A 10,680-nucleotide genomic window follows, 5' to 3' on the forward strand; every position below is an offset into this window, starting at 1 on the left:
TATGGAGACTTAGTTGTGGGTTGGTTGGTACACCTTTATGATTTGTTTAAGGGAGGTTGGTTTAACCAAAAAGAAGGGGGACCCCACATCAATACTAGGCAGGTAGACGGGGAAGATACAAGTCAGGGAGGAGGGAGAAAACCTGCCTACAGGATACAAGGTGGCCTCAGATGAGGTCCAAATATATTTGCACTAACCTCAAGCCACACAGAAGATTCAGGAAGTAAAACTGGTGACATATGAACAAATATAGTGTTTTTTGTTTTTCTTTATTGAATTATTTTTTCAGAGTAAAATATTTTCAAATCATGCATTTCATGAAAACAGCTGAGTTACACAGAGTTAATAATGGAAAAGATAACACAGCATAACATATGATTCTTAAATAGGAAGATAATTTAACATCAATTGAAAAACCAATATGTCCTCACCATGGCCCACACACAAAACCACAATCTAATCTCAACAAACATACACATGCATACTTCTCACATCCAAATAAATGAAAAGATCACAATCACAAGTCACTCCGCAGAACTGTAATGATCAGAGATCAGTGGGGATAGTTGGAATGTTCTCCCAGATCAGTCGGTTGGTTCTCAGATGGTAAAGGTGCCAACGCGCATTTCGGTGTGAGACCCCAGCCGGGGCTACACCTTCATCAGGGCATGTGTGGACAGAAGGGCACAGGGCGTAGGAAGATCTATAAAAGATGCAATTAGGGTTACATACAGGAAAATTCTGATGTGGCAATTGAGAGGCTTAGACTCATCATAAGGAATTCTTATTTAAAAAAGGAACTCCCGGTGTTAAAAATAGCATTGGCCAACGAACGAAGAGTATCTAGGCCCACTCAGAAGATGGACCACTTAGGCAGGTGAATAAGGTGTAGCTGAATGGGTTACAAAAGGTAGAAAGGAAGATAGAGATGAATGAAAAACCATTAGAGACCAGATGTGCCCGAAAGTGAAAAAAATATAAATAAAAAGAAAAATAGGAGATATCAATCTGCGTGGAAGAAAAGGTGCCCCTACTGGACTGAAAATACACCCAGGGATGTGCTGAACTAATGGTGATAACATGCAATAAACACGGAGGAGGAAATGGGGAATGACCCTCGGTACCTTGTCTAACAGGATATTTCGGAGACCGGTTCTGTATTTTGGCGAGGCCCTCTGCATACAATGGTCACGCTGGAGAAGGCGCAAACGTATTCAAGTCCAAGCTGCCGGGATCAAAAAATAAATAAAGTTTGCTGTTAGATGGTCCCTCGAAAATGAAGATTTTAAAAGGATGGGGCCACAACCCAATATAGGTGCGTGTGTATACATGTGCATACCGTGGTGTGCTCCAAATCAGAGCTCTCCCATATATTTAACAGGTGGTCAGGATTCAAGCTGCTCCGGAATTTCAGAGTATTGGAGAGAGTTTTTAACCACAGGCAGCTGGGGCAAATCACCTGGGGAAAAAGAAAAGATAATGGTAGACGCGGCCTTAGGTTCAATCCACGCGGGGATAAACAAGAATCCTCATTCCCGTCGGGATTTAAATGGTGGCGCAGAAAGGGAGTAGGGCTCAGGGATGGCTCGCTCGGAGCAGACAGGGGTCCTAAGATGAGGGTACGGGGACCAGGGGATCGGGGATACGAGAGGCGGGAAAGGAACAGAGGTTCCGATGGGGGGAGTCTCAAAGTGAAGGCGCTGGGAGACATTAAGCGCCTAGCGGGAATTCTATAGTAAATGGTGGTATGGGGTAGGAGAGGGACTTACCGGTGCTCCGTGGCCTGAGTCCGGACAGGTATCCGTGTTGATCCTCCGAGATGGGCGTTCGTCCTGAGTTAGGTGGAAGCCGGAAAGCGGAAGAAGATTCAGAGGAGGGATGATTTAAAGGGGCAAGGTCCCAGGGTGGAGGACACGTGGCTAAATCACGTGAGCGGCTTCGATTAAAGAGGGAACGGCCGTCTCGAGAAGTGATGGAAACAGGACTGAGACAAAGGAATGGCCGGACTCGTGAACCACAGTGTAACTACTGGGCACGGCTGCGAGGATAAAATAATAAAAGGAAAGGTGAAAAATTACTGTGGGGATGATCACAGGAGAAGGAGCGGGATGACAAAGGAGCGGGTAGAAAAAAGGGGGCTGCAAGGGAAAAATATTTTTTTGCGCAGGGAGGGATGGGCTAAGGACAAAAGAAAAATAATAAAGGAAGAAAGAATAGTTACTGAGGGGATGATCACGGGAAGGGAAGCGGGATGAAAAAAATGCTGCAAGGAGAAAGTATTTTTACAGGGAGGGATGGGCAAAGGACAAGGGGAGGGTTCCAAGGTCTGAATTACAGAAGGGCATTGGCCCGGGGACATTCCTCATTGAGGCCCCTCTCCACACTTTGTAAGTAGAAGATCCAAAATACTTCTCTCTTCTTTCGACCGACGTGGGGTCAGATCCCTGACGCACCTGAATTCTTTCAAGGACCGACCATTTAAGGTCTTTTTCAGAGTGGCCTTGGGTTAGCCAGTGGCCCACAATGGGGGACTCAGCTTTACCCGTCCTGATATTGGATTTGTGTTCTCCAATTCGGGTGCGGATTTCGCGTCCAGTCTCACCAACATATGGGAGATTACAGGGGCAAATGATGACATAAATGAGGTTGGAAGAGCGACAGTTGGTCATCGCGGTGAGGGCCACGGTGCGCTCAGGGATGGTAATAGTCGCTCCAATCATAGCGTTGGGACACCCTTGGCAATTGCCGCATCTGTGGTTACCAACAACAGGGTTGGTTCGTGTGATGGAACTTTGGATCATGGGCATCGTATCCGGTAACCTGCCTCTAACGAGATGGTTCCTCAAATTTTTGTTCCTCCTAAACGCGAAGATTAGTTTGGGTAAATGGGCTGATTCTGGGTCCAAATTGAGGAGGTGCCAGCTGGAATTAATAGCTTGGCGCAATTTGTTGTTCAGATTGGAGTGCTTGGTGATACATACTATCTTCTCCGAGGGGTGTTTTTCTCTTTGTTCGAACATAGCTTCCCGGTTGTAATACCTCGCTCTCTTGAAGGCATCCTTGACAAGCCTGTAGGGATATCCGCGAAGTAGGAACTTGTCTTTCAGCAGGTCACCTTGCAATAAAAAGTCCTTCATATCAGTGCAATTTCTCCGGATTTGGAGAAATTGGCTGAAAGGGATGCTATGTCTTTGACAGCACGGGTGGAAGCTGCTGTATTGCAACAGTGTGTTTCATGCAGTGGGCTTCGTAAAGAGAGAGACATAGATCTCATTATGTTGGTGTTCTACCCAGATATCAAGGAATTCAATCCTGGTGTTGCTGGAGTGCGAGGTGAATTTGAGATGTTGGTCGGCTAGGTTCAACCATGAGATAAAGTCAGTCAAAGTTGCCTGGTCCCACTTCCAAATGAAAAAAATGTCGCCAATAAATCGGGACCAAGCCCGGACATTTTCATGGAAGGGGGCTATTTCGTTATATTAAGGGAGGTTGGTTTGTCAGGAGTTTGATGTATTAGTGAGGTTGATACTATGTTACATTTGTATTTGAGTTAATATATCCAGCTACAAACCTGTTCAAATAAAGCGGGCTCTTACTCTTCATGATGTTTTATGGAATGTGAATATTTCACAATCACCTTTTCTTGAGATCGACCTCTCTGCTTCGGCATTTGTGTAAACCAGTCAGTTGATTGTCCTCTTCCAGGGCTGAACTCCCAGGCAGTCCCAGCCTCAACATTTAACCCAAAGGGTGTGGAGGATGGCTCTGTGCCGTCCTCCGCATCAGTCCTCGTGTGCTGAGGATGCCTCCAGGACCCGAGGCAGAGGAATTTCCTTTTTTTTATTTCGGCCTATGTAATGACGATCGTCACGCATGGCGCGCTGACGTCATTACATTGAAAATGAAAGTGAAATGAACTGATATGCTCATTTCATTTTCACTGCATTGGTGCTCAGGGGCTCTGCACCCAAAGCACAGATTTAGATGGGAAGTGTCATTGGAAATGGGACAATCTCCCCTTTCTAATGGTAATATTCCCCAGTGGATCCCTGCTTGAAGATCACTATAGGAGGGTCGATCCCCAAGCTGGGATCCACCTACTATTTTTGAGGAGGGAGAGATGCTCCCTTATAATGGCCTAATGCTCTCCGCCTCCCTAGGCCCAAAGACATTCTGCCCCCCCAGAAGGCAAATTGTGAGTTGCTACCTCCAGTCTGCCCAGTAGAATCCAGTTTTTTTTTTTTAGCAGAATGGATGGGGTCGGACTTCCCAGGTATTGGGCTTAGCCCCCACCCCCTCTCCCGATCAAATGCCCCTAGAATTATTCACTTGTTGGGGCAGATAGGAGGTGCTTTCCTCCAATCTTCCTCCTGCGAGGTCAGAAAGACCACTAGACCACCAGGGATTATATTTGGAGGGGTAGTGGGCCCCAGCAATGGGGTTGTGGTCACCACCTAGGCTGGGCTCAAAATTCCTTCTGCCCCTCAGTGGCAGAAGGGAGGTTGCTACTGTTTTTCTTTAGCAGAATGGGTAGGGGAGACCCCTCCCAGGCTTATGGCCTAGGCCCACCTAGCCAAATGACCCCCAGCAGAGTTCCGGCCCTTCTTCAAAGGCAGATAGGAGGCATTATCCTCCAATCTGTCCCTGGCAGTGCGCAGAAAGCCCATTAAACCACCAACAATTATATTTGGAGGGGAAGCGGGCCCCCTGGCAATGGGACAAGTGCTCTCAACAGGCAAAAAGTATACCAGGGTCCACGAGAGTTGCTCCATGAGACTCCCATCGACCTCCGTTCGATGCTTGCCTGTTACATGTACTACTAGGCCCAGCCACACAAGTGAGGTAGCATTTTAATCGTGACAAGTGGGAGAACGCTGGTTGGTAGGAAGTTTGTGAATTCCTGCTGATTCCAGCAGTTTACGTCACAGAAATTAAAAGAAAATGTGGAATTTTTGGCAAAGTTTGAGGTTTGCATGGCAAATAATCAAACTCCTGACAAACTAACCTGCCTAAAACAAATCATCAAGTTGTACCAACCAATCCCCAACCAAGTCTCCATACACCACAGCGCTGGGAAACCCCATGGGGTAGCTGTGCGCTTTACAAAACCACAATAATAATAATAATTGTGGGTAAGCAGACTTTGTGGTATCCACCCTGGCCTCCCCTGCTTGTCTAGTTTTCAGAAATGTCTGGGTTTGGCAGGTTTCTCTGACTGGCCGTTGATCCCTGGGCAAACAAACGCCGCTACTCCCATAGCCAAATCAGATTATGTAGTGTAGTTCCTATATTCCCAATAGGCTCTGCGCATTGGAATAATATAAACAGCAGTGTAGACGTAGGACTGAGGTCATCTAGGTCTCTACTGACTATATTAGACTTAATTAGGTTTGCCAGCTAGCTCAGTGGTCGCTAGAAACTTTCTCGAGTGAACAGGAAGGGGTTAACTTTCCTGAATAGACAAGAAGGGATTAGTTTCTGACAACCGCATAAACATGACAACTTTGCTCCCTCAGAATAAAGAGTATATCTCTAGAGTTGTGTGAAAACAATAGACAGCTATTTCACTCAGTCTATCGTACATGCTTAATTTCACCAGAAGTGCAGAGAAATAGAGAGACGGACGTTTTCAATAAAAGTTGTTATTTATTGAGCAGTCTTCTTTCTCATGCAAGAGAAATGAGTTGCCACAATTGCAATACTTATCATGAAGTAAAGTGCGTACAGTAAAAGGAGTATTATGAAATAATACTGTAAAAGCATTGATATGGTTTCTTAGCCATATGATACTTTATACCGGATAAAATATATACATACATAAAAACATTGACTAACGTACTCAACTGGTTCTTCTAAGATACGCCTACCCCGGTGTACCTGACCTAAGCCTAATACGTGGGAAGGAGTAAATAAGTTGCAGTTTAAGTTAAGTTGGTTTTTGCCAAGAATCTGAATCAAGAATTTCTCTCAAGGGTTTAATCAGCTCCGTACCTTGGTTCTAGAATGAAGGAGGTCTTGTATCTCTCTCTCAGGACTCGATCTCCCAGCAACCCGCAAGGGTGACTGGAAACACCGGAGCTGGAATTTCTCGTCAGGAGAAAAGACAGCATCTCTCTCAGTGCGTCAAATGGGAGGGTCAGCTTCCTTCGGCACTCACATCAGCTGGGCGTCGGGCAAGTAGATAGCCGCTCTGCTCCAAACCACCGTGTGTTTGCTTAAGGCAACGTCGGTATATTTATACCTGGAAGGTGCCGGGTTTTGACGTAAGGTTGGACATAAGACGTCACTAAGAACTAACAGTTCTTTCTGGACTCCAGGAGTTCTTGTGCAAATCAAAACAAAAGCAGGGGGAATTCCCGGGCTGCTGGAGGCTTGGTTTGTTTAAAGAACGCGTTGTACTTTCTAGGAGTCTATGGGAGTAGCCTTGCCGTATTTGGACTGCATGGGCTATGGCTAGATATGGACATGATTCCTATGCCTTTATAAGGATATGTTTCGTTATAACCACATAAGGGCATGAATCGGGGATATCTTGATTAGGGTCCTAGATAGATTCACAACAATTATTTTTGTGACTGGAAAGGTTGATTGTATTTTGGGGCTTTTCCTGTTGCGGTCTTCAGGCCTACCCACACAAAAGACATACAATTTTTATGAGAAGGTTGAGGGGAATGCTGGGTGGTAGAAAGTTTGTGGCTCCCCGCAGATGCCAGAACGTACCATCACAGAAATGTGAGAAAAATGTGTTTTTAGTCAAAGTTTGAGGTTTGCAAGCGATTCTGGGAAAAACAACATGGAGAGAGCCTCTCAAGTCACCCCATCCTGGAGTCAGGGGGGCTTTCGGCAGGGCCATTCCACCACAAATCATTGCTTTGTATTATGGTCCATTATTCTGAAGGCCCTGACCGTAAATGAAAGGCTGTGCTGCTGTTTTGTCGACTTCATGACAGTCTTCGATTCTGTGGATTGGGTCAGCCTATGAGGAAAACTTGTTGCCTGGGAGCTCCCGTTAAAGCTCCTTAGTGTACTTCAATCCTTGCATTCTGGTAATTGGGCTCAGATGGATTTAGACAAGTCGGGTCGATTATCTCAAAGAAGTTCCATCGAGCATGGCCTCTGGCAGGAACGCGTTTCAGCACCCCTGCTCTTTACTCTATTTTTAGCTGACCTTTATCTTCCAATCCAAGCCTTTCTCTCCAGAAGTCGGGAAAGAGCATATTGACTGTGCTTTATGTAGACGATCTGGGTCTACTGGATTGCACCACAATTGGTCTGCAGAGGAAACAAAATGCTTTAGCAACTTATAGTAAGCAGAACCAGCTTCACATTAACTTGGAAAAGTCCAAGATTTTGGTTTTTGGGAAAAAAGTAAAGGAATTCAGCTGGTACTTAGACACATGTGAGGTGGAGCAAGTCGACCAATCTAAATATTTGGGTTTGACCTTCAGGAGGCACCTGAGTTGGGGCATGCATTGGGATGGCATAGAGCAGATGGCCCTATTGAGGTCAGTTGTTTATCAAGATTTAATAGTAGATTTGGGGGGCTTTACCATATTCCACTACTAAGGGCTTATGAAGGGAAGATACCTCCAGTGGGTTTGTATGGAGGAGAAGTTTTTTCCCTTGACCTGACTTATGAATGGGACAGATTAGAAGGGGCAGTGCTTCAAAGACTTTTATCACTCCCCCAAGGCACCATGGTTCAGGCCATAAGGAGTGCAATCTGGTCTCCTGGAACCTGTTGGCCTTTACTTGGGCTGTATGATATTTCACTCTTGGAGGATGATGTGTCTAAAGTCGCCAAATTGTGTTGTGAAGAAATTCAAGGTAGTGAAATAAGTTGGGCAAAATACGTAAGAACTAGAATAATTGCTCTTAGGAACCTCCATTCGCATTGTGGTCCCCATTTCCAGGCAAGCACGCATTGAAAGAATCTGCTGCTTTGGTGTCTGAATCCAACGACCTATTAAACCTGAGCAAGAAACCATCTATCATTTTCTCAATCTCTACTCTGGGCCAGGACACTGTTTTTCCTTACTTGTCACAGTTACCAGATCCAGGTTTGCGAAATTAAATATTAACGATCAGGGTGGGATGTAATCCAATCTATTCATCCCGCTCATACTGGGCCAGGGTTCAGGATAACAATGGCCTCTGCTCCTGCCCCCTGACTGCGAAATGCTCCTTATTGCATATACTTATGGACTGCGTCTTTTATTTTGCTAATCAAATTAAGTTTTTAAAACCTTTGTTTTTTAAGTATGATACTCTTCATAGGTGGAAAGCTGTGTAGCTGTTATCAGAAATGCGTTACTTAGATGCGGCAGTTGGAATTGTTTGGTTTTTACGGTTTGTTGAGCAGAGTTTTAATGATGAATTGTAGTTGTTGATTTTAATTGTTAAACGCATCCACACTACTTCTGTCACATTCTAGAATGCTTTGCCATCAATGATTGTAAATATGAATCATATCTCCAATCATGGCACGCCCTGTAATACATCAGATGATCCCTATGAACCGGAAGAGGTTGTCGTGCGTGCTGCACCTGATGAACTTCAGAAGGGCCCGCTTTTGAGTGAGCGCCCAAATAGTCTTTACCTGTTTATGGATCATCACTTCAAGTTATTTCTTATGGGAGTATGAATATGAATGACTGCGTCAATACTGACTTACCTAATTATGCAAATCACCCAATTTATTGGGGCACACGTGTTCAACCTTAGAAGGAGGAAATACCCGTTGTGCCCCCTCGATTCAAGTCTGTACATCCGGGATTCTGCGACAGATGCATAAGAGAACAGAGCTGTCTTTAATCAGGGATAAATACCAGGTGCTAATTGGCTAAGCAAAGCTCACGTGGCTTCATGTGAATCCGAATGTTTTAAGGTGCATGCATGTGGAAAACTGTTCAGGTGTAGTTGCAAATCTAAACCCACGTACACAGACGAGGACATGTGAAATACAGGCTTTGCAAGTGAGGTCACCGGCAGAGGGAGGGCTATACTTGTTGGAAGCATAGACAGGAAGTTGTTCTTTTATTTATTTATTTATTTATTTATAACGTATTATATAGCGCGAACGTGATCCCAAAGGATATCTGAGCGCTTTACAATTTGAGGCAAAGGTAACACATCAGAACATTAGTCTAACATGGGAAATCTAATGGGCATTGAATCAACTAGAACAAACAATACAGGAATAATAACCAGTACCCAAAACAATAATCGAAACAAGAGTCAAATGGGACATCTTTTGAGACACAGATGCACTCCTCTGGCGTCGGAATGTTCCTGCACACATGTTTTGCTTGATGAACCTTCTTCCTTCCTTTCATCCCCAGGCAGGTGACTTACCTCTGCTTCCTTCACTTTCGAGTCACCCATTCGGGGTCCCCGGATCTTTCATGCACTCTGTTCTTTCCAATGAAACCGAGCTGGTGTGGGGTCCCATTCTGCTGCTGGTGGCATATTAACAGGATGCACCTATAGAGTGTTTCTGATTCCCCCTGTAGTCTGACTCTGTTTACTTTTATGCACAGGACTGACCCCTCTGAGCGGGGAGTTGGCAGGAAAAGATCACAGCACCAGTGTGCTAGTTAAGGGCCCGCTCAGGGAAGTATATAGTACATAGTATAGTTTATGAATGGAATGGAAGTAGCTATCAATGGTGCACTCCAGCTCTGCTTCAGGCCCAGACTGCTCTACCGCTGGCTCATAGGTGATCCATACAGGAGCTTGGCCAAACCCTGAGAAGCTCTGTACGGCCATGAGTGGATACTGCTGGATATTATTAGCAGACGTGAGGAGTGACTGTGTAGCCCCTGTGGGGAAATGACTGTAAATGGCGTCATATGTTGTAGTTTTTAGCCTGTCTTCAGGGCCTTGCTGTGCACAGGATTGTGGTAGCCTTGCTCTGACCATACCTCACAGCTGCAGAGGAGGCCCTGGGAGCCTGAACACCATCTTTATTTTCCTTCCTGTTGCAGACATTTGTTCCCAAGCTTGGCACAAACCCTGCCTCTGCATCAGTGCTTGCATGTGTTATCACAAGCAGTATGTTGTACCTGTTTAGGGAGACACTATGAGACACTTACTGCACCAGTAAGGGAGGGAGAGCATCAGATCTGTGAAGGAAGGCAGTATGAGCCTGCACCTAAAGGAAATTAACCCCTCCAAAGATCCAATTCCTTCCCCTGTCTTGCAAAGTATTGTAGAGCAGAATGAATATGCTAGAATTACATGTGTTTCCAGCCATTGTGGCTCTGGGCTACTGGAAGGTGGCTTTTTTCTGAGTGACATGATGTCATTTCCTGTGAAAATGTCACAGAAGCAGAAATAATACAATACCATTTATGGTTGCAAATTGTTATGCTAATTAATCATTTTGAAACCTTAAAAACTTACCTCTTTCTGGTCACAGAGTGTTGGTACGAATCCCACTGTGGGGCTCATGGTTGGGTGGGCTGCGGCTCACCGACACTCCCCTGAGTACAACCAGTGGATACCGCTGTCGCCCCACAAGGCCCAAGAGTGAGTCTGGAGCCAGTCCCATTGCAGGAGGATACCCCAGTGGCCATCAGGCCCCGGATGTACGGTTGCAGTATCCCAACAGCTGCGGGACGCCCTGGTGCTGAAGCTGGGTTGACATCTCGCTGGTTTTTATCAGCAGAACCAATATTG

General features: G+C 45.4%; 1 long non-coding RNA gene across 1 annotated transcript; it reads right to left on the reverse strand.

The window, feature by feature from the left end:
• Positions 1-258: 258 nt before the first annotated feature.
• On the reverse strand, positions 259-1,901 carry LOC144827041 (uncharacterized). The gene is made up of 4 exons (XR_013609988.1): positions 1,770-1,901; positions 1,340-1,459; positions 1,125-1,225; positions 259-703 (listed from the first exon to the last, which is right to left on the reverse strand). It is a non-coding gene; the product is annotated as an uncharacterized LOC144827041 (long non-coding RNA).
• Positions 1,902-10,680: the final 8,779 nt, after the last annotated feature.

This window comes from Lissotriton helveticus, chromosome 4_1 (genome assembly GCF_964261635.1).
Source record: "Lissotriton helveticus chromosome 4_1, aLisHel1.1, whole genome shotgun sequence".
In the NCBI taxonomy this organism is placed as follows: domain Eukaryota; kingdom Metazoa; phylum Chordata; class Amphibia; order Caudata; family Salamandridae; genus Lissotriton; species Lissotriton helveticus.